Source organism: Pelodiscus sinensis, chromosome 1 (assembly GCF_049634645.1).
Source record: "Pelodiscus sinensis isolate JC-2024 chromosome 1, ASM4963464v1, whole genome shotgun sequence".
NCBI classification, from domain to species: domain Eukaryota; kingdom Metazoa; phylum Chordata; order Testudines; family Trionychidae; genus Pelodiscus; species Pelodiscus sinensis.
The window spans coordinates 223055460-223080541 of record NC_134711.1 but is presented as its reverse complement, the minus strand read 5'-3'; the positions used below and the strand labels follow the sequence as shown (position 1 = coordinate 223080541).

Genomic DNA, 25082 nt, shown 5'->3' with positions numbered 1-25082 from the left:
TGATTTAAAAGCAACTCTACTATATTAGTGGAATAATTTGCCTATAAAATGACCATATTTTAGTTCAATGATTTTCACAAGTGAATTGCAAACATGTTAGTTGCAGGAGGGCTCTCACAGAATATTATGGGCATGATAGAACCAGATGCAGGAGGCTACCTACGGGGGTTTATTATTAAAATACATACTCTTTGGGTGTTCCTAAAACAGGGTCAATGTCTTGCATCATTTTTCATCAGCTGGAGAGAGGGACTCGCATCTAGGAAAAGGTGGTACAATGAGAACTGGGTATATTTTTCTTCTACTGCAGTGTGAGAAGAGATGGTGGAAAAATGAAACTGTTCAATTTGAGTAAAATGAAACTGTTTCTTTGAGTACAATGTCTTTCAGCATAACGAAGAGATTCAGCACTTTCAGAATGATCTTTTATTTTCTTGTGGCTCTGTATGAAATAATTACATAATACTAATATATTGGCATTAACTACGTTCTATACATATTTATTTATATTTATTCATATAGGCTGGAGCCAGTAAATAAACACACCGGAGCAGCAAGTTAGCAGGTTTCTCAGAGTAGATCCACAGACCACTTTGAGAAACACTGTTCTAAAGGAATTAAACCATCTGCTGGTTTGGGACAGATGGTTTTACCAACAATACAAGTGGGCTCACCCAATACTATTGGTGCTACCACAGAAGTCCCACTGCAGGCTTGTCATGATCAAAGACTATCTGGACATAGTCTTAATGATCTTACGACATGCATCTTACTTCAAAGAGACTTTAACACCAGATTACAGAGGGAAACTTCAGAACTTTCATTCATTCTTGACACTTTACGAATGGGCCTTAACAAAGATGCTAATTACCTTACCCATTACAAAGGTAGCTTCCCCACTTTTTACCCCTGATTAGCCATTCATTGACTCATAAATAGCTATTCCCTCCATCCCTAACCCTCGCCCCACCTTCTGTACTAAATCTGATTTGTCAGTTTAATAATGTGTTCACTTTTTTCATTGTATTACTTTGGTAGATATGGTCATGCCAATTCTCTTCCAGACTATGATCTGAGGAAGTGGGTCTGGCCCATGAAAGCTCATCACCTATTAAACCATCTTGTTCGTCTTTAAAGTGTTACATAGTTTTTCCTCGTGTGTCAGTCACTCTGGGGAAGGAGGTATTTGCCCTGTGTGGCTGTCTGGGCTTTGGCAGTGTCTTACTTAGGATGAATAGTGGTGATAAATTCTGGTTCTGCAGAGAGTAGCTTTGAAGTACTAAGTTATTTTCTCTCTTCCTCTTTGCACTTCAGTTCTTTTCCATAAATGTGAGGATGCTTTTTCTTCCAGCCTTCTTCACTTCCACATCCAAGGCTACTAATACATCTGTTCCATTTTGTTATGCCCTAGCAATTTGCTTAATAAGCCATTTTATCACTCAGAATTACACCTGCAGCTCTGGCTTGTTCTCACTGACTTTTTAAATCATTCAAGCAATTTGCTCAATCTAATGTTTTTATTTCACGTATTGTACCGTCAGTTGTGATGTTCTTTAAAGCTTGTCATTCCTGCTGTGATCATCTTGGCTTTTATTTTTATTTATTTAATTTTAACAATTAATAAGCTCATGTTTCAGATTCAGAGAATCAGATTGCCTTTAAATGTACAGTTACAACTATGATCTGTTCTAGTCTTTGCATTATTTCCACCACCCTGTATTTAGGACTATTCATATCTATATAAACCTTTCCTTTTCTATTTCTATTTTCCTTGCAATAGCCTTAGAACATTGACTTCAGTTGAAGATCCTTTTGACTTATCAGTATAAATTCTTAAGAGTAAGGATAACTATCCATTGCAACAAAGATTGTGATGGGTTCTCCAGTACTTTTAAAATCAAGTCTGGCTATTTGTCTAAAAAGACATATTTAAGAATTATTTTGAAGAAGTTGAATGACCTGTGTTATACAGAAGATCATAGAATCATAGATTCCTAGGGCTGGCAGAGATCTCAGGAGGTCATTGAGTCCAGCCCCCTACCCAAACAGGACCAACCCCAACTAAATCAACGCAGCCAAGGCTTTGTCAAGCTCGGACTTAAAAACCTCTAGGGATGGAGATTCCACTACTTCCCTAGGGAACCCATTCTAGTGCTTCACTACCCCCCTAGTGAAATAGTTTTTCCTAATATCCATCCTAGCCCTCCCCCACTGTAACTTGAGACCATTGCTCCTTGTTCAATCAGATGAGTTGATCACAGTGGCCCCTTCTGGCCTTGGAATCTGAGTTCTGACTGGGGCATAATAAATCTGAAGGGAATGTGAGAACACACAATCTAGCTGCATAGTTTTGGTTTACAAACTGTGCACCCATTGAACTGCTCAGTGGGGATAATATTTAATTATGAAAAAAATGCTCAGAAAGGTCAACATGTTTAAAAGGCTTTGCAATAAACTGAGATGAAGCTCATTTATATTGCTTAGGAAAGAAGCACGAGTCTTCCTTTTGGACTGTAACTCAGAAAGAGGCTGCCATTTCACACTGAGATCGAGCCAAAATTTCTAGGCTTTCGTGGGATAATATGAATGTACTATTGAAGCCACATAAGAGTAATTAAGTATTCTGGGGGCATATTTTTTATATTTATTCTTGGAATATTTTACCTCTTCTACCTTAGGTACTTACCCTATTTTCTCCCTCTCTGGTATTACTTCAGGGTCCGTAACACAGGAGAGGCATTTAGAGACTGCATGCCCTGCAGGGAACAAAACAAATGTTATTGAATCATACATAGAAGTGCACCCTACAGGTGAGAGTTTTGTTTATTTTTTTCCCCAAAAGGAACAAACAGGAGTTAGGTACCTTGTTCCCTTTTTTGACTTTGAAAATCTCTCTCTATGCTTATGTCTAGGCTACACGCCTCTGCCTGCAGAGGGATACAGATTAGGCAGGTCATATTTGCTAATGAAGCGGGTATTTAAATATCCTGTGCTTCATTAGCATAAACATGGCTGCCGCTTTTTTCCAGCACGGAGCATTGTTGGAGAAAAGTAGCAGTCTAGAGGCTGATCTTTCGCTAAAGAAAACCTTTTCCGATAGATCCCTTTTGCTTCGTAAAATGAGGTATACAGGATCTATTGGAAAAGGCTTTATTTAGCGAAAGATCAGCCTCTAGACTGCCGCTTTTCTCTTATAAAGGTCCGTGCTGAAAAAAAGTGGCAGCCATGTTTATGCTAATGAAGAATGGGATATTTAAACCCCCACTTCATTAGCAATTTCGACCTGCCTAATCTGCATCCCTCTGCTGGCAGAGGGATGCAGTCTAGATATACCCTATCACATACACTTTCTCTACAACTCTTTGTAATGTATAAAAACTTGACATAGTGCCCATGTAAATAAAATGAACAAACCCTTTCAAAATGGTAGGAAATGGTGAATTTAAGGGTGTGCAATTTATCAATGGCAAGCTACTATCCATATGATGACATAATATGCTTGCTTCTAGGAGATCGGCATGTGATGTCAACCGGTGTGGTAGGGCAAGAAGGCTGACCTAGTACCTAGATTGGACCAGGACACGGGAAACCTGGATTTAGTTCCTGGCTCAGTTGGTTTTCTCAGCTGATGTTGAGCAAGTCGCTTTGTCCTGTGCTGTAAAACGGGGATGATACTTTGTCGGGAGCATAAAACCCATTAATGAATAAAATACATACAGCCCATATGGAAATAAGGTCCATATAGGTATTTACAGAAATATGGGGCATTGCCATGTCATGACTCGCAGCCTAATTCTAAGAAACATGCCTCGTGCTCATTCTGACAGGTTGCTAAATGGAAATTTCAAAGCACATGTCATGAAGAACTTTCCCCAGACTTGTTTTAGCACATCTCCTCATGCCCTCATAAATATTTGCAATTAAGTATATTCTTTCTATGTTCTAAATTAGAATACAATTTACATAGAAAATAGTTTGGGGCCTAATTATGGTATTATTTATAACGATACAGACTCAGGGATGCAATACAGGCATGATATTAAATGTCTTATTATATGATGAAGCTTATTTTCCCTCAGCTAGCTTATATGCTTTTATCATCAACTCCTTTGCTGCATGGGAGATTAATTTATTTGTAACACATAATTTAACATAATCCAGAGTGGAAAGTGCCTATTTTTTCTTTAGTTTTGTGGCTCATTTTTCTTTATTCTGCAGCTAGAACACTTTCTCGGTTTGAAAGAAATAATTATTTTTGGTGTCTGGAAACTATGGAATGACTTTTATATGAACCTTCAACTCTACTTTAATAAAATAATTCTTCATTTCTGACACCAGATGCACAAGGTTGTAAGAAAAGTCCTGCTGTTTTATGGGCCAAATTCTCTGCTGGTTTAATTTCATTGAAAGCACTGGATTTATACTAGCAGAGAGTTTTTCCCTGCATATTTAAGTATTTGACATTATTTAGAGTGGTGTCAAACATGGCTATTAATTAACACAAAGTAGTTTTGAGTTCCATTTTCTCTCTATTAGAATGAGTATGTAGATAAGGGTGTTTTTTAATGCCATCATTGAAAATCAATTATAAGAGGCAACAATTACAGGTTGGATCCAGATGGTCAGATCTGTGGTGGTTCTTTGCATTCATTGCATGGGAGTAATGGGACTTTTGCTGGTTGTCTTTACCTTGTTGTGAACCATCCCAGTGTATCGGTGTGAAGTCATCATTATGGGTGCTCCCAAACACTGTTGGTGAGAATTCTAACATTCTCTTTAATGTTCCTAAATGAGAGATACCCATTGCACTGAAGAGAAAAACTTCCATATCTATCAGGAATAGAAAACATTCACTTTTGAGTACAGATGCTTAAGTCATTGACATTAAGCCCTTTCTGTTGTCTACAAGTCATTCAGTAACCAGTCCTCCCTTCAACAAGTATGTATGTTCCTCAGAAACATTTGATAGTGTGTGAACCAATTCCAGGTGATAGTACTGATAAAATGGTCACTTTAAGAATTCATTATTCATGGTGTGTGATTGGTCAGCCTAAGTTGCATGCTACTGATTGTTGTCCAGTCAAGGAGTAGAAACCTCTTAAAACAAAGTGATGTACAGTATATAATGCATTCCTGGTGTGATGTTTTGATCAATGTTATTTCATTCCACCTGACTGAATATATTGCCACAATAGCCTCTTCACAGTCTCATTCTTCAGTTTTCACAAGCAAAGTGACAAAATGGAATGGAGGAATGAACCCAGAGGCCTCCTTCAGGTCAGCATTGAAAGTCTTAGGTAGTTTACTAACCTAAAACATTTTGTTATGTCTATATCTATTTGTGCCACCTTCATTTTGATTGGGTAAATGAGAGGAGGAGCACATACCCTAACAGCAGTTCTTTGAATATATTATGTGTCAACAGATGCACAATTTTCAGGCATAGTTTACAACTACAATACAGATTCAGCTACAATGCACTAAGATAACAGCTCTGGACTTTACCAATACATTTTTCAGAACAGGTGCTCCAAGATCTAATGGTGACCTATCATAACATGGTAAAATTTTAACAAAACCATACCCTAATGAACACTTCATTGAAGTTACATTTTAACAGCTTAATTAAGGAGAACATGTGCTTTCAGCTTTGAAAGGATGTCTTCAATTAATGCTCTCAGCAGCATTCCACAGCTTTAGGAGAGTGGAGAAATGGCTGGGGTAGGGAAGGCGATCTGGGAAAATCAAGTTAGCTAGCAAATTAGCTTAAAAACAAGGAAGGGAGGTTAAAGTCTTGTGTCACTGAATACCAGAGGATACCAGGTGAGGTTTTTTTTTATTGCTGGTAACTCTCAAAATAACTTTTTAAAAATGTAACCTGACACTGATTTAAATCCTTGTTATAAAAGAAAAGCAACAGCCAAGAAAAAGTAATGTGTTCTGTCAGTCTTTTGAAGGCGTGTATTGATGAAATTCTTCCCCCTTCTGCTACAGAAAAAACATTTTGTAAAATACAGTAAAACATGTGTCAAACACATTTTAAACTCTCTGTCACTGCTGTCAAAAAGCAGAGGACAACATTCATTAAAGCATTCAGTGCTTTAAGGAGCATAAATACCTAATGCAGATTAATAGTCTCTTGGAATTATAAGCACATAAGGGAGAAAAGGAATCTTATTTCTCAATTCATTTCCAATGGAGAAGCCATCTTCTGCTACCAAATGGCCTCATGGATTTATACTCAAGCAATAAAGACCCTTGGTCAGTATGATGTGAAGCTTATTATTCAAAGAAAGACATATATGCCCATACATTTTAATGTTAATATCAAATCAAATTTATATTAAAATATAAGATTGCTTGCAACTTACAATTGTACAAAAAAGGGCAAATTTGAGTAAGTGGTGGGGTAAGAAGAGGTACTTCCTACTGAAAAAAAAATCAATGAAAAACAGACGATTAATCAGTGGGACTCCTTTTAACATGGCAACAATGAAAAACATATGAATTTAATAGCTACCTGTCAGAAACTATTTGGCAGCAATTGTTTTTCCCCTACTGCTTTTATGGACATTAGAAAAGTCTGGCATTATCTGTATGAAACATGCCCTCCACCCCACTAGTAGATGTTTCTTATGCTCAAAAAGGGATAATTTGACTACTCACTGAATGAAGTATCCATATTTAAGCTGAGGTAGAAGTGACACTTTAAAGAGAAAGAGGACCTTGGTGGGGTGTAGGGAGACCAGTCCTGAGGAAGGATCCTAGGAGACCAAAGACCTTGTCTACACTTAGCAGAAGATCAGCACTGAGGGGATCAATATTCTGAAGGTGGATTTAGCGGTCTAGTGTCAACTGCTAATGGTGCCCTTGTTGATTCCGGTACTCTACCAAATCGAGAAGAGTAAGGCAAGTTGATGGGAGAGTTTCTCCTGTTGATCTCCCACACCTCCCATGGAGATGACATGGTAACTCAGACTACAACTCCAGCTGTGCTATTTGCCTAGGTGGAGTTGCATACCTTAGTTCGACATTGCCCTCTAGTGTAGACCTGGCCTTAGTATAGGGACAAGGCTTGACAAAAACTCTTATCCTGTTCTTAATTTCTTTGTTAATAAATACCATGCCCCAGGAAACATGGAGACTTTTTATATAACCTTAAATAGTGTGATGGAATTCCTTTTAGTCCAGCCTTAGCACCTGCTTGCACATCACTAAAACGTATGACTGTTCTGTGCTCATGTCATAAGCTCTTATGGAACCAACAAATAACTTAAAAATATTTACAATTAAAGAATTTCAGCCTAACATGAAAAAGGCCTCTGCAAACAACATATGTTTTACCAAATTGGTCTAACCTTTTGGAAGTGATTGACTGGTGGTTTTGACAAAATACAGCCTTTTTTTGTTTGCAAGTTTATTTTTATCTGCAGTATGTTGGCCTGCTGACACAAAATAATTGGAGCAGGTAGGGAAAGAAACATTTAATGAGGAGTCTCTATGTAACTTTTCCCCAATATTGTCAATTTTGGGGTTTGTTTGTTTGTTGTGTGCATTTATGACGCTGAAAAGACCATAAAAATCACTCTTGAAATTTACGTTGCACAGATCTTACCCTTTTTCTTAAGAGGCCAATCTTCCGTTGCAACTGACATTTGCGAATTGTAAAATTGAACGTCATAACTTTGAGTGAAAACTGGTTTAATTAGGAAGTCTCAACTTCAATCTGTTTACTTACGAGCCCACTGAAGCCAGAGGGACTTGGAAGCTTTGCCGTTTACTTCTGTGAGATTCCAATAGGTTCCCTGAACTCTACCAGCAGTTGATTTAAAAGAAAGTTCTCTATCAAGGAAGAGGTAAAGCATGGTGCTCATCAGAAATGAGAAAATAAATTCACCAGCCACCACCACCCCCAAAAAATCTGGGCATTTTCTCTGAAGAGGTTGGTTAATTACTTGCACCAGAAATGAGGGTTACATGGATCAGGTTCTTGGACCAAGGGAGGAAGTAAATGGCAGACATGTAACACTGAGGTGGATGCCAGGACTTCAGGTCCTTCACCTTGTTATTCTGCTTTCATTCTTCTCTTTACTTTAATAGCTGGGCCCTTTGTGAGAAGAAAAGTGGGTAGATGCTGCCTGCTAAGACCAGTCATCAATGGCTGATACTTTCTTTCCTGCCAGTCTTGCAAAAGACGACAGCCTCTCTCCTGCCTGTAGCACTAGGATTTGTCTTCCAGGGCGATGCTTGGGAAACCTCATGTGCCCATCAACTCCTCAGCTAGTTCTAAGAAAGGTTCACAGGAGTACAAATCCCACTCTCTGGAAGCAATGGGTATAAAAAGGAGGTGATCTAAAGCTCTCCAGAGTGTGGCCCAACATCCACTGTTCAATATTTTTATCAACAATCAAGCAGTAAATATAAAATTGCTACTGATAAAAACTCACATGGCACAAATTGGCAGAGGCGTAGATAATGAGAATGGCACACCTACAGCATCCTCTGGATCATTTTGTAAGCTAGGCCCATTCAAACAAAATTCATTTTAATGTAGTCAAGTGCAAGGTTATACATCTAGGTACACCAAATGTAGGCTATAGCTACATTCTCTCTCTGATAGCTATCAGAGAGAACACGTCACTTGTTGTGACTAAGGGATAATACAACACCATTGGGAGCTGCAAAGGAACTGTTATTAGAACTTGGTCTCCTGTAAATGTACATGAGTGACACAGTCAGTGTGGACCACCAGGACCAGAACCAGGACCATAAGCTATGCTTACCTTTACCTCTCCCACAACTACAAGCAGATTGGGCTCTTAGGGTATGTCTAGACTACATGGCTCCGTCGACGGAGCCAAGTAAACTAGTTTACCCGGCATAGGCAAAGAAGTGGTGATTTAAATAATCCCCACTTCATTAAAATAAACATGGCTGCCATGCTGTACTGACGATCAGCTCATCCGGCACAGCGCGGTAGTCTAGATGTGGATCAGTCGTCTGGGGAAGCCTTTGCTGACCGATCCCCTACGCCTTGTGAAACGAGGTTTACAGGGATTTTTGTATAGTGTGTCTTAAATCCTTTTAAGACACACTATACAAAATAACACATTATCCTGCTGTCATTGGAGCAGAGGTGGGCAAGATGCGGCCCACAGGCTGGATCCAGCCTGCCAATCTGTTTGATCCAGCTCGCAGCCTGCCCTGATGCTCCCCTGCCCCCAGGCTCTCTTCCTCGATCTGGGCACACGGTGTCTAGAGGGAGCCACCAGCCATTTTAAACAGTGAATGACTTCACACTCTCTCCCACCCCCAGGCCCAGATTGGCCTCAAGCCGGGGGGGAGTGTATGAAGTCTCCTTCCCACACCGGGGGCACAGGGTGCCTAGTGGCAACCACCAACTGTTCAAAAATGGCAGGCGGTTACCCGCTAGGCACTGCATGCTCCTGGCAAGGCGGGGGTGGGAGGCAGGAGACTTTGTGTGCTCCTCTACCTCAAGGCCTCAGTTGGGGGCTGGTGAGTGCATGACATCTATTCCCCAGCAGGAGCATGTGGCACCTAAAGGCAACCACTCCTTTCCACCTAGGACTCCACCCCTTCTGCATGAGGCCTCTTCCCTCTGAGGCTCCTCCCCTTCCAAGGCAGAGCTGGCCCGCAGCTGCCTATCAAAATTTGTGAAGTGCCCCACCTCTTACAAAAATGATTGCCCATGTCTGTACTCAACACTATAAGCCCCGGCCTCCTAGTTCACTCATTGTAATTACAAGTTTTGCCTCTAGAAGGACTGTGCCATTTTCCTCTCTGTCCTCACCAGTAACACAGCTCTGATCAGTAGTGACTGACAGTTGCTAGCTTGTCATATATTCTGGCTGATGCTCACCACAAAGGGTGAGGGTGAACTACAATGAACATGTAACCTTTATAGTGCTAGAAATGTAGCTGTATTAGTCTGGTGCAGCTGAAACAAAAAGCAGGACTATGTAGCACTTTAAAGACTAACAAGATGGTTTAATAGGTGATGAGCTTTCGTGGGCCAGACCCACTTCCTCAGATCCAATAGTGGAAGAAAATATATATGGTTGTGACAATTTTCTTCCACTATTGGATCTGAGGAAGTGGGTCTGGCCCACGAAAGCTCATTACCTATTAAACCATCTTGTTAGTCTTTAAAGTGCTATATAGTCCTGTTTTTTGTTTCATGTAACCTTTATGAGAGCCTAATATTCCCCGCAGTATGTATCTTGTTGAATGTACTGAAGCCTTCTTTACTTGCAATCTCTGCTGTGAACTGAAAATACTAGATTTGATTGCTCATTGCAGTGGAAGAGGATTTGCCTGTCCGTTTTATGAGCCTAAAACAACTGCAAAAAATTGGTTCACTCTCAGTACTATCACTCTCCCTGTGCCTTTTCCTAGACCATCCCTTACAAAATGACTTTTCTGAGCTTCTCTGCAGGCCAGTGTCTCTTACCCATTCAGCTGTCTTCTGAAGGCCACATCTTCTACCACAACTGCAAGCAGCAAGTCAACAAAAATATTCAGTTTTTTCTCTATCATCAAGAGAAAAGGAGTGGTGAGGGGACCTGGGAGAGACCACACTTCACCACACTGTGTGCCTGACTTTACTGAGTCACCTAAGATCTTATTGTTGTAATGCCCACCCTTCCTTCTCTAGCACATCATAGTGTCTTCTCTCCCTTCATTCTATCATTGCCCAGAATTAGACCTTGTTCCTGCAATCATGGGTGGGCACCTGCACTCATGTGGCGCTTCATTCACTTCAGTCAGAATTTGCATAGGTGTAAGTCTGTCTCTATTGATTTGATTGTACCATCAGGGCCTGAGACTGGAGATCTTTGGGGAAGCAGGAGCTATGTCCTCTTATGTATTGTGAAAGGCGTTGCCTGCTATTGGGTGTTTTGAATAATAAACAATATTTTACCTTGACTTCCCTTCCCCTCCGCCATTTTGACTTGTTTCTTGCATTTTAAAACTCCAGAGGGCAGATGCTAGATTTACACAGCTCCATAGATCAGCCAGGATCTGCCCCTGGGATATTTATAATTCTAATTTCTGGAATTCACTAGGGTTGTGCTGCCAGGCTCTACTCAGATTTATTTTAGTTCACCTTTATTCACTCATTACTATGCTAGATGGTATAAATGTATGAAAGGGGTTGTGATTGTAATGACACACTGCATGTTGGCTAATGAATGGGTATGAATAGGTAATCAGGTTATAAATCAAGTCAGGGTTTAGCTTATATCATGAACGATGTCAAGGATGCTTGAGCAGTTAGTCATAGCTGAGACTTATTTGTAACTAATACTTTTTCAAACCCTGGTCATTGTTCTTAGAACACTTGTGGGGGAGAAATTCACACTTTGTGAAGACAGAAGAATATTTTTAGTTTGCTTATGTTGTCTGGCCAAATTCCAGACTCAGTAATTGCATTTGCATACACCAGATTTCCTTTATAGTTTCAACTGGAGAAAATGTTCTTCATTTCCTCTTCTAAATCCTTCATCTCCCCATCCCCCATGAGAAACTAACAAACTCCTGTAGTATTGCTAATGCAGATTAGCATCTGTAGTTCAGTAGTGAATCATCTTTCTGTCATTTATATACGCATCCCTTTTTGTCATGTGCCCCAAGAAGATGACTCTGTGTGTGTGTGTGTGTGTGTGTGTGTATTAACTTTCCAAACTTCCAGAATTATATTGGTCAGAGGCCCACACTGGCAAGATTCAGTATTGTAACAGGAGCAGGTTTAAAGGCTTATATCTTAAAACATTCAAGGCTAAAATGTGGAACTTCATAACAGTAGAAATGGATTTTTTTCTTCTTTTCTTTGGAGATGCACACCCCTTGGCCCTAACATTAGGAAATCCAAATCTATAATACCTTAAGTCTCTGACATACTTTCATATATAAAATGCATTTTAAATATTTTATAGTTTTCTAAATTATATTAGTCTAAAAATCTAATATTTTTGAATTATAATTTGTATTTATGGTTTATAATTTATTTTAAGAATAGTTTAAACTGCACAAATATACAGTAATATGATTTTATATACAGAATGATTTCTACCAGGCAACCCCCAGTATCTAATCTTCCCTAATCATAGATCTGCGCATATCAATCATGCTTTTGCTCTCAATGAAAGAAATGTGGTTGTAACTTGTGCTTTTTGCAGCTCTGTGTAGGGTCACATAAGTTAAAAAGCTCACTACTTTGTATCCATAAATAATTTTTTTCCATAAAATTGAAAGAAACAGCCTATAGTAAATGAATGTCCTTATTTGTTAATTTTACTTTTTCTAGTCAAAATATCTCCAAAGGAAATTAAGATAGAGTAGCATGCCAGGATTCTCACTTATTTTTGTCATCAGCTATATGCCTGCTTACAATTGTTATTGTCAACAGGGTAAAAAATAATATCTTTGGTATATTTGAATAGATGGCCTTGAGTGTAATTCACTGACTCATGCAGCACAGTCAGACAAGTAAAGCCCTCCAGAGGTGTTTTGGAGGAAAACTAGACATAAGCAATCTAACTCAGCTGATTTTGATTTGCCTCCTGGAAATGTCAGATCTGAAGGTTCATTGACGTTGGTGGCAATAGATGTATGTCTCTGTTAGATTTCATTTGAGCCTGGATGTATGGTACATTTGCTGTTATCCTGGTGCTGTAGGTCTAGGGAAGTCAGACCTTGATTTTTGGAAGGAGTGATATAACTTTGATCAGGCAAATATTCAATGCTGGTATAGAATGGGGGGGAAAGAGAGACTGTGTTTTGTGTTTGGGGGGAAGATTGCTTATGCCTAAAGTGAGAGAGTAAGAGCATATGTTTAAACCTTCTAAAATCCAGGCTGCTAAATGGAGATCTGCAGATCAAAGAACCATGTGAATACATATTTAAAATAAATACTAAGCTGTGGAAGCAGAGGGATTCCCGTGAAGTGAAGAATTTTGGTTAATCTAAGGAAATGGTTCATTCTAACCCTTTTTCAGCACTGGGTTCTAATTCTCTTTACCTCTAGTGAAGAATGATAATCTTAACCATGAAAGCTCTGGAATGCAAGAGCCAAAGGGTTAAGAAAACTAGAAATCCAGCATTTATTTCCTCTCGTCATCTGATGGAAACTTTGTTTTTAAAATATGACTTTTGGTTTAAAAAGGTGTTCACATTCCAAGTACTTAGGACATAACACATACAGAGCCATATACAGGCCATTAGGTATGGATGCCACAGATCTGCAGCCAAACTTAGGCCCCATGTTCATGAAGTTGTACTCTGATCCCGTGTGGAAGGCCCCCTATTATCTGCTCAGTTTGGCTGCTTACCAGAGGTTGCCCTGATGGCAACTTCACTTCCACATAAGTAGCAGGGGGCATTCAGGGGAAGTGGTGACCCATTCCACCTCCCAGTGTGGAGAACTAAGTCTCCCTCAGAAACAGTGTCATCATTTAGGAGCGGGCATTCAATAAACAAAGAGTCCCCTCCCCCCCCGCATCCTGTCTACCAGACAGTCGGGGCAAGGTTCACAGCCACTAACCAGGCAATACACCAGAGCTAATTTTTCTATAGACTCTGAGTGCTCCCTCTTCCGTGGATTCTACAGTCTACACCATGAAGTCTTCTTTGTGGTGATTACTGCAACTTTCTGGTGCAGTAGCTACATCTCTCTCTGTGTTGCTTATGCACAGATAAGCCAGAGGGATCCGCAATTATGTAGGGCCATTAGTGGAGATGGGCCTGAGAAGTCCTTAACCATGCAACGTAGATGAGAATTTTTTCTATCACCACAATGGCCTTAGAATTCTCAAGGCTTTTTTAGATCAAGGGTGATGCTCTCCTGTGTGGGAAGGTGGAAGCCCTCTCTGCCTTTCAGGATCTGGGCCACCATATTTGTTATCTTGGACAACTTGTCCTGTAATTGCATAACAAATTGCAATATTGTCCACTCTAGCTCAAGGGTGGGCAAGAGGTGGCTAGTGGGCAGCATCCAGCCCACCAAGCCACCAGATCAAGCCTGCAGCCACCTCGCTGATATCCTTACTACAGAGCAGCTGCAGACACTTTAAACAGCAGGCTGCTATTTGCTGTGCAGTCTAGGCAGGGAGAGGAAAGCTTTGTGCACTATCCCTGCCCCTAGCAAAATTTTCCAGCTCCCATTGGCCAGTTTTCAGCTGAAAGGAGCTGAGAAATGTTGCTGAAGGCAGGGGCAGTGAATTATGCCTCCTTTCTTCCTCCCTTCTTCTCCACTCACTCCCTGTGCTGGAGCTGAGCCACATGGAGCAGCTGCAGAGCACACAGGCAGGGAGTCTGCAAAGTTGCTGGCTGGGGTCCACCTAGGTAAACTCCTCCCAGCCAGAGCCTGCCTCTGGCACCCCACCCCCTCTCCACAACTACCTACCCCAGGCCACCACCCAAACCCTCTGCATCCCCACATCCATCAGTTCATAACTTCCTCCTAGACCCTGCACTCCCCCGCCCCAGGCCAGAATCCTTTCCTACATCCATATTGCTCCCTGACCCTGCACCCCATTCTCCTACCCTACATCACCAACCAAACCCTCTGCACCCCTTCCCCCAGGTCACAACTCTCTCCAAGACCTTGCACCCCCTCCTACATCCCTTTCCCATGCCAGAATCCTCTCCTGCACCCATAACCCCCACCCCCCACCCCGGACTCTTTACCTCAAGCTGCTGTCCCAGATCATAACCCCCTCCTTCAGCCAAACTCCCTCTCAGACCCCACACTCCCTCCTGCACCCCAGTCCTCTATCCCAAGCTCTCTTTTACACCCCACCTGCCATCCTAGACTATGCACCCCCTCCACAAAAGTGTGGCCCGTAACTACGTATCAAAATCTTGGAGTGACTCCCCCATTAAAAATTATTGACCATCCCTCCTCTAGCTTGTCATTTTTCAGTATGTTCTGCTATATACTGTTCTAAAAGGAACTTGTTCAACTTTATTAAATTGCAACTGACAAAACTGTCTTGGTGTTATATTGTGATTTTTAGGCTAGTGGTGATCATAGTTAAGTTTAGAACATTTTATCATCTCCTAGTTACCATAATCTTTATGTGTCCCAATCAATGCTAAACTTGCAAGGACTGTAAATGTCTAAAAGTCAGCTCATGCTAGAGAGGGGAAGCAGGAAAATCTTTTTCTTATCTTAAAGTACACGCTTTATGGGTCAAGCTTGTTCATTTCCTTAGTAAAGGATCCGCATTTGATTTTGAGCTACAAAATGTTATCTCCACAGAAAGAAAGCGATAGTCACTTTTGAAGGCTTTTCTTAATACAACCTTATCCTCATCTCAGTAGAACCAATCATTTCCTTTTTACAAATGAGTGGTAGTACCATCTGAACAGAACAAATGCCTTTCTGAAAATATGACAGCATTACTAAGCATGAGAATCATATGAATGCTCTTTCCTGGTTAGAAGAGAATTCATTAATCCAGTTGATGGCTGATCCAAATTACTAAAATACATTCAAGAAAATAAAAATTACTTTCTGATATTTGATGCTAATTTAACATATCTTGGACAGAACAAATGTCTCAAGCCATTTGTAAAGTCCGCATGTTCTAAACTATAAAATAATTGAAATATGTCCTCATCTTGATTGTGGTTTATAGACTATGTAAAACATTGTATGAATGCATTGGATTTATTGTAAATGTTTAAAAGAAAGGATTGGTTTTACTGAACATCAAAATTAAATGTCAGTCATAAGAGGTCTGAACATCTCTGAAAAATGTACAAGGTATTTTTAAGGAAATCTTTGTAAAAGCAGTATGTATCCCATTTTGCTTTTTTTCGTATATAAAGATGAAAAGGACATTAGTGTGAGAATGTGTTATACCTGAGGTACATCTAGACTGCATTGCTTTTCTGGGATACCGGAGTTATCCTGGAAAAGCAATGCTGCGTCCAAGGAATGTGTCCACTTTATCAAAAAAAAGATCGAAAAAGTGGTTGTGCTCTTTTGCCATCTGTATAAACCTTGTTCTATGAGGAAGAACACTTTCTTTCAACATTTGGAGCTATGTAAATGAACCAAATTTTGAAAGAGCCTCTTTTGAAAGAAAATTGGGAAAAGATACATAATTTGCATACTGAAAATTGTGTTTCTTTTTCTGATGTAACATTAGAGTGTAGACCTAGCCCTAGGCTTGCCAGAATTTCATTTTTATAATCTTGAAATGTAGCATTGATTGTTTTTCAACATTCTGTCAAAAATTGTATTACAATTTTCGAAGTTGTATGCAATTATGGGAGAGGGTGTTCGACAATAATTATTTAATGACAATAGCTGTTGAGATTCAAAAAGTTAAAGCTACCTAAAAGGCACATTGAGATGGCACTCTTAAGTTCTCAAGCAGCATTTTTTAAAAATTTTGCCTATCTGCAATGTCAATTATTCTAACTGGAATACAGGTTGGAAGTCTGTGGTCCAGGACCAGGGAGTTTGCTGGACCAGGGGAGGTCAACGCTCCTCTCTGGGCACAGCCCAAATGTGGAAGTAATACCTATGTCATAAATGTAAAAACATGATATATTTATTTCACTCACGGTTGTCCACTTCACTTGGATTGTGACCTCTAACCAATCCTCTTGGAATTTGTGTTAACACTTCAAATCCTAGTGCCGCTTCAAATTGTTGCCACTTACATTTAAATTAACATGCCAGTAAAATATTTTCCTTTTAAAAAATATTTCCTATTCCTAAAAAATTTCTCCCTGTTTATTGTGTAATTCTCCTCTCTCAACCCAAAATAATCTGTCTGAGGCCCAGCCCAGGTAAGAGTTAGTCATGGCCAGTAAAAGATGACATAAAAATGCCCCAGATTTAAAAAGGATATCTCACATCTTCGCAGGGCTAGACAAAGTAGATTTGTTTACTGGGAAGGGGACACAAATTCTTATTTCTAATCCTGGGAACTTCTGAGATACAACCCTTCACAATTATGAAATTCTATGGCATTTCTGGAAGTATTTGTGATTATTTACATGGATGGTTTTCAGCCAGGGCTACATATATCCCTGGGAGTATACAGTGGTGTCTCAAGGGTTATATCAACTCATTTATATATTTGCCAGTTTTACAGCAGGTTACAAAGAAAGCATTTTAGTACAAACTAAAATTTCATATAGACATATTATACACTGAAACATGAATACAATGTTTATAGTTAGATGGGTTTATTTTATAACTGCATGGTAAAAATGAGAAAGGAAACAATTTTTCAGTAAGCGTTCAGGGACCTTCTTTGTATTTTTTGTGTCTGACTTTGTAAGCCAGTATTTTTAGGTGAGGTAAAACTTGGATACTCAAGATATAGTAGACTTCTGAAAGAGGAATAGGAGTCAGGAAAGGTTGAGAGCCACTGATTTACATAACTCACTCTTGGCTTTGTCACTTGAATAGGTCTAACCACCTCATGTTAGTAAGCCAACTCATTAGTAAAGCCTTTTATACCATCATATTCAACTGTCATTGATAGTGGATGTTCAATATGTTTTACGGAACAACTATGTAATTAATCTTTTATGGAAGTTTTTTTAAGGAACTTTTTTTATCCTCTTGCATGGGCAGCTGAGTATCTTAATTGCCATGAATCCAGTTATGCAGGTTCTGAGGGAGAGATAAATTAAAATGAATATATGTAAAACTCCTCCAGTAATGACCTGAATATGCAATGTTGTAATTTTAAAACCCAGTATCTCATCATCTGCCAGTGCTAGCATTGAGTATTCTTTAGTGTGACCCTCTTGAAGTTGGGAAGCTTCCTTTCTCCAAACTGAGACCAGGCACTCCAGCAGAGTCCTCTTTCCTTTCTTACTTTTTTCGGACTAAATACATAAATCACATTCCATAAGCTTGTATATGAGGTATAGCTATCTCTACCAAACTTGATTCCAAATTCTCCCACATTCACCCCCTCCCTGGAAAATGTCAAGCTGTTTCTTTCATCACCGAAACATTCCTCATGGAATGAGGTGTAACAGTTAACTCGAACTAAACAATTAGTTCAAGTTAACGTCTGACTGCCGCGTGTAGCCATAGGCAGTTAGTTCAGACTAGGGGGATTTAAAAATGGGGCCCGGACGGGAAGATTCAAATAAAGCCCGGGATATTTAAATCCCGGGCTTCATTTGCAACTTCGAATGCCTACATTAGCCTCCCTAGTTCAAACTAGGGGGCTAGTGTAGACATAACCTCTGACTCTCTTGCCTATAGCTTTTTTTTTCTTATTGAGACTCCTCTCTTCTCTCCCAACTGTCAAAACCAATCCACAAGTTAATTTGCTGATCAAAAAGTTTGCAACCCATTCTCTATGACTAGAATATCTCCTCTGGAAAACTCACAAGGACTAGCTTGTTCAGGGTGCACATTCTAATTGTGCACAGACCAGAAGCATCAAGGGCCTGATTCTCTACCATGCTTTCTCATGATTAATACCTGACTCCAGTCTGCAACTAGTAGTACTGTTGCTTGACTGGCTCTATTTGAACTGCTTGCAGAGTAAGTTACAACTCAACGTAATCAAGACCAGCAGAATCTGGTTCTTAGGGCCTGATCCTAAATTCACCGAATTCAGTGATCTCAAAATGAGTAATTTTTCTAATTTATTTCAGTAGTTTCTTTATGGTCCCAGATGAACATGATCATGAGGTAAAGAGACTACAATCTTCATAAAATGCCCACCCAGGTACCTTCAATTGATTATCTTCATTCATTGCCTATGGAAGTAAGTAGCAAATAGATTTTACGACTTTCATGTTGATAATCCTTCTGCTTTTTGCCTATCCCACAGTTCCATAGGCTCACAATGATTTTTATATAGCTTAACATCTGTGTGCCTATTTCAATCAGATAGTTTTCTCAAAATAATATGTTAAAAGAGGATGGTCAGTGTACGTACGCACAGGAAGAACAGTAATGCACAATGTATTCTTATTTGCAGTGTAACTAAAGATTTTGACTAGCTTTCAAATATTTCAAAGAAGATCTATGAAGCCTTCTCTTCTGCTTAATGATGTAGAAAATGTTCTGCATTAGAATGAAGAAATTCTCAAGCACATAAATTGCAATTTTACCCTGAAGGGTTCAGCTTTGTGTTTACCCAAACCTTTCAACTTCATCATAATAGAAATGAAAGCTTGGATAGTGCAACACATCCCTTGGTCACCCTGGGAATCAAGCTGCTTTTGCAAGTACCAAGGATTCAGATACTGCTCACTGTTTTTATCCTTTTCATATAATGATAGTCTGCAGAATGGTTCTAACTGAAACCATTCCTGCTTCATTTCCATCTCTAATCCAGCTGGGCATTATAGGCTTGTTTAGTGTTTTAGAGAGAGATGATTTATTTAAAAAAAATACAAAAAATTTTCAGGTCCATCACTCTTGAAATTCAGAATCTGAATTTCAAACACCTTTTCAATTAACATGCAATATATCACAAGGGAGTTTCACTGAAAGTTTTTAAAATGTAGGAACATTTCACAAAGGCAATGGTATGTTGTTAGTAGTGATGTATTACATTAGCCAATCATGATCACAGTTCAGTCACATTAAGGATTCTAAAAACACATAATAGGAGAATCTTCTGCACCAAATAATTCATAATTTAAATAGGATAAAAAGGACAAAAGCTGGGAGAAAGGAGAGATTGTTTTTTTAATTTACAAATGCGAACTGAGGAACACATATTAAAACTTTAATTCTGCAAGAATTTTCATATGTGCTTAATTTTAGACATATGAGCAGTCTTATTAAAAACATTGAGATTTTTCATGTGCTCAAAATGAATCACACACATGAGCATTTGCAGATTGACCTTGGGCAAGTCACATATGTCCCAAACAGGAAACTCATGCCAGATCTGGTTCTAAAACAAAAGCTTATGAACCACATTCTAGTGCCTTAAACACAAGACTATCCTTTCAGAGAATGGGCATGAGCTAGCCACTGGACTTTGTGATCGTTGTATGTTCATTTCCAAATGTTTGTGACAAACAATTTCTCTCTAGCCACCAAAGACCCTCCAAATAAATCATAATACGAAACATTTGCCTGTATGAATTTTTCCTTAGTTTTATTTAAATTTTCAGGTGACTGTTTTTTTCTTTTTTAAAGCAATAACAAATAATTAATATATCTTTTTCTCTATGATTTTGAAACAAACATGACATTTTCTATGCCCTTTCTGAACTAGTTGTCAAAATGTAACAGCACTTTAAGAACACAGACGTTAAATGAAAATAAATTAATATCTGCCAACATTGTAGCTGTAGTTACGTTGGTCCCAGGTTATTAAAGACACATAGTGAGTAAAGTAATATCATTTATTGGACCAGCTTCTGCTGATGAAAGAGACAAGTTTTCAGGCGTACACAGAACTCTCCTCCATGTCTGGGAAAGATATTCAGTTTCACAGCTAACTTCAAGATGGAACAGATTGTTTAGCATAAGAAGTGAATAGATGAAACAAGAGACCATTTAAGGTGAAGTGAGAAGTTAACACCTCTGCAATCACAGGATGAAGGAGGAGGAGTGTATTACACATTGGATTCATGGCTCCTTACAGCAATGTCTGAGACTTCTTCAAGTTAGACTACTGTGCAACATGCCAGTGTTTCGAGCTTCCTGATTTACCTCTTGAACAGGCCATGTGTTCAAGAGGTAAATCAGGAGGTTCTTCCCTTTCCATAGAGTTATGGGAGTTTTATGGAGGAATGAGGGATGAGCACTGATTCTAAGGCCCGAACAAGTGCACTGTGTGCTCTAAATAAATGGGACATTGTGCTAGCTCAAAGAGATGCCTAGGGACCCTAAGAGAAGGACAGAGCCTGAACTCTGATCATATTTTGGAGCCATAAAACACACAGGGGATTAAGTGCCTAGATCTCATTACAGCAATCTGGTGAGCTAATGGCAGAGCTAGACTAAATCTATGACAAGAATAAATTAACAGACACATTTTCCAAACTATTTTTATCTCCTAAATGGGAGGGTGGTGGGTTTTTTTGTTTTTTTGTTTTTAGTCTTAATGATTATAACACAGATTCATATACAGCAATTCCTTTGAGAAAGTAATACATCATAAAATTGCCTTTTGGAAATACACTAAATTAGATAAAATATATTTGAAATACATATTGTCCAAAGAGCATAATAATGTGCAATGTAATGTGATTGTCCCTATGTATGGACATAATCTCCTTCTGGTACACTTTTGTAACTCCCATACAAACCCGTAAGAGTTAAAATGTGGTGCCAGTGCAATGAATAATGTGCTTAGATCATGAGTTAGGTGTAATAAAAGAATACATTATATTAATGTTGCTTAACAAGGAGTCATCTGGTATGCTATCTATTCAAGATCTTTAAATATGTGCCCTTTACATTAAGCTTATAAAGCATCCAAATATTGTGATAAACTATTTAGTGTGTATGCCTGACTCTGTTTCCTCTTCGATGTAACCAGAACTGTTAACAATAGCTGTTAACAACTGTTAACAATGAAATTTGGAATTTCCTTTGAGTGATATTCTACTTTTTGGATCATCCTGCTTCAATTCTTTCCCTACTGCAGCGATAAATTTCCAAATATCTGGGCTAGAGATGACTGTGAATTCCTAATCACATTTGTTACAACAAAGACACATAACTCAACACCACTATGAATACATACATAATTTTCCTAACATGAGTATATTTCTTGCCTTTGCAAATAGGAACTAGGTAACGAGGAAGTACAATACTTGATTTGGTTCTTCCTTCATAGTTGTGGGGTGTCAAATATAAAAAAGGAACAAAGTACAGCATATCAGGACAGAGTATGGAGTGACATTCATGTATCATTTATAGAAAATCAAAACGAAAAATGCTACCTTTTCTAAGCCAGCTTGAAACAAAATATAAAAATTTTAAGGTCACAACATAAACTGTTGTGAAGCCAGACTAACTGCCAGAAGCAGTTTATGTTTTTTTCTTTAAGTTAAAGGGTATTGCAAGGGAAAAAAATCATGCTTGGAATACTAAATAGAAAATAGAATATAGGAAAATAAGCACTGAATGTAAAATCAGATGCAGCAAGCAACTGTGGGCTAAAGTCATAAATAGATAATTTTCCAAAAGTTTCAGTTCAGATATGGAACCTCCTTCAGCTCTTTTAACTTTTGGCGCTCCCTTCTTCAAACTTGAGAACAGACTTCTTATTTCCCTGCTACTATGTTCTTCAGTCCCCTGACCCATTTATCTAGTGACACTGTAGCTCCCAAAGCCAGCTCCAGCTCTGTTCTCTTCTAACCAATTGACCCTTCCTTTTCCCTGGTCCCCACCTTTAATCTGGCTCTGGTATTGTTCCCCAGTCCCCACTCTGATAATCTTCACAGTATAGCTGGTCAGGAACTTTTTCAGTGAATTGTTTTTCATCAAAGAGTGCCAATTTTCAAAAACAGTTTTGACAAAAGTTTTCACAAAGTTTTCCAACTTGAAAAAACATTGGGTGAGAGGGAATTTCTGAATTGTCAAAATATTTCATTTTGACTTTTTTAAAATAAAATATGCAGTTTTCCAATTCAAAACACCTTTTTATTTTGTTTGGAAACTAATTAAACTGAACAAATTTTTTAAAAAAATTTGAAACATTCTGATTGACCTGAAGTGTGTGGGGTTGGGTTTTTGTTGTTGTTGTTGTTGTTGTTGTTGTTATTGTTATTCAGTTTTGAGACAGGAAAAAAAATCACTCTTGCACATGCTCCTGGTGGCTTCCCTAACTCCTCACAGGAGGAGGAGGAGTACAGGATGCTAGTGGGGCTGCCCTCAGAGTTTGATTTAAGGGTCTACACTAGACCCGCTAAATCAAACACTGTAAGATCGCTGTAGTATAGACATGCACTTGCTGTCCTGTTTGGCAATGATTTGATATATTCTCCTTGAGATTGAATATGATGCCAAAGATTGACAGTTGGACCCTGTGATGGGGCATATCAACCCCACACTGATGCTCAGGGAGTTGTCTTGGCCCAGCTGGGTAAGAGGGCCCCATCCCCACGGTCCTGCTGGGCTTACTCCAAGTGGAGACAGACTATAAAAGCCACTGAAGAAGCTCAGTCTGGGCTGACTGCGGAAGGGGAAGGAGGCACAGAGAGAGCTCTGGAGCCAGAGGAGCAGATGCTGCCAGACCACAAAGCAGCAGCCTGGTTGAGAGAGGCTACCTGAGGAGCCATAACTCTGTAGTAAGACATCAGACAAGGAACGGTAGGAAGTAGCCCAGGGCGGAGAATTATTCTCTGGATGCTCAGCGTGTTGTGGCAGGATTCCCCATTGAGTGGGCAGTGGACCAAGCCACTGCCAATAGGGCCCTGGGCTGTGACCCAGTGGAGTGGGAGGGCCCAGAACCCCCTACCCCTTCTGTAGATAGCCTGTGTAGGGGAAGTTTTCCTACGTGGATTAGGCCTCTGGGCCATATTATCCCTAGCAGAAGGGATTTATGTATGGACTCTGGCCACTAGGTCTTATTATCCCCAGTGGAGGGGACCTGTGTACAAACTCGGGGTTAAGGATATAGACTGAGACCATTGTGGGGTCTTGTAAATAGGCTTAGGGAAAGGCCAAATCATGCCATTAAAGGGGATTAGACCCAAGGGGCCTCCCAGAGTAGGTCGCCCCTTGACAGACCCAAACAATAACAACCTGCTAAGTCTCTGAGATTCTGCTATAAGACTGTCAAAAACAAAGGGAGATCACAGGAGGAAGTGCTAGACTGGATAATTTTTATTCATCGAGAGTACTGGCTGGATAATTTTTATTCACTGAGAGTACTCAAAGGTGTTTTAACTGCTTCACAGAAGACAAAGAAACAGTCATTTAGAGTTTAGATTGTAAACTTGAGAGGAGGCACAATAGTGGAGCAGTTATTTAACAAGTGGGTAAACAGCACATTTGGGGTTTACCACTGTGTGTCTTGTATTCACTTCTTGCAATCCACAGCTCTGGGGTCTGGAATCTGCACTAATTTAGCATTTGTTCCTTACTATTTATACCTGCTACAAAGGGGACATAGTCCTGCTTCCAAAAATAGAGATTCTGTGCAGGCTGGTGCATACTGTACTTGAACCTCTTTAATCTGGCAACCTTGGGAAACAGCGTATGCTGGAATAAAGAATTCGTCAGGCCAGGAAGGATTCTGTGACATGGAGAGGATGGAGGTGAGGTGCTTATCTGGCATCCTGATCCTGGGGGCACACAGTGAACATCAGTGTGCAGAGCCATTTCCTCCTCCTCCAGCCAGGGTCTGAGCCATGGGTGTTTTCGGATTAGGGTCACCCAGAGTATGGAGGTTTGAGTGTATAGGTAGTCAGGATTCCATGACTACCTAGACACTTCTGTGGCCACACAAACTCTAGAATAATCGGTTTTACCACTTACCCTGGACACACAGGGCCAGAGCCATCTGGTGTAAATAGTCATAGCTTATATACTTCATGTGCCGTTGCTGAGGATCTGTCACACAGACTTCATGATGCTCAACTAGGACAGACTTTGAGTACAGTATGCTAGAAATACAGGTCTCTGTCACTTGAACTAATGGACAATCATTATTGACTTTCAGCTGTAGCTCTACCACTGACTTACCCAGTGTTGATTTCTGTCTGAGTTGAGTGCAGATGTGATCTATAAATTAGTATAAACTTAACACTAATTCCATTTGACCTACTTAGTGTACACAAATCTGTTGGGGATTTAACGATGTGCATTAGTTGGTGTAATTTACCTGCTGAGGAGTTGAACGAGGAATGAGGTCATACGTTGAAGAACCCCCACTACACTTTGATTTCCAGTTCTTTGGCATATGAGTTACACAAATTAAGACTTTTTGTACATTGATAGTGAATATAAGTATTTGTAGGGGAATCACAGTTCAAGCAAAGAAGCTTTGGGTTGGAGGGAGAGGAAACTTAAACCACTTTGTGTGTCAAGGAAGGAAGGAAGGAAGGAAGGAAGGAAGAATAGAACTAGTTAAAGGCATTAAATATGTCCA

At 39.6% G+C, this 25082-nt stretch overlaps 1 long non-coding RNA gene across 1 annotated transcript in view; it reads left to right on the top strand.

The window, feature by feature from the left end:
• The window catches only part of LOC142823995 (uncharacterized), a 117482-nt gene that overhangs the window by 26051 nt on the left and 66349 nt on the right, over positions 1-25082 (top strand). Inside the window, exon 2 of the long non-coding RNA XR_012899052.1 lies at positions 2718-2810. This is a non-coding gene — a long non-coding RNA (uncharacterized LOC142823995). The remainder of the gene's footprint in view (positions 1-2717; positions 2811-25082) is intronic.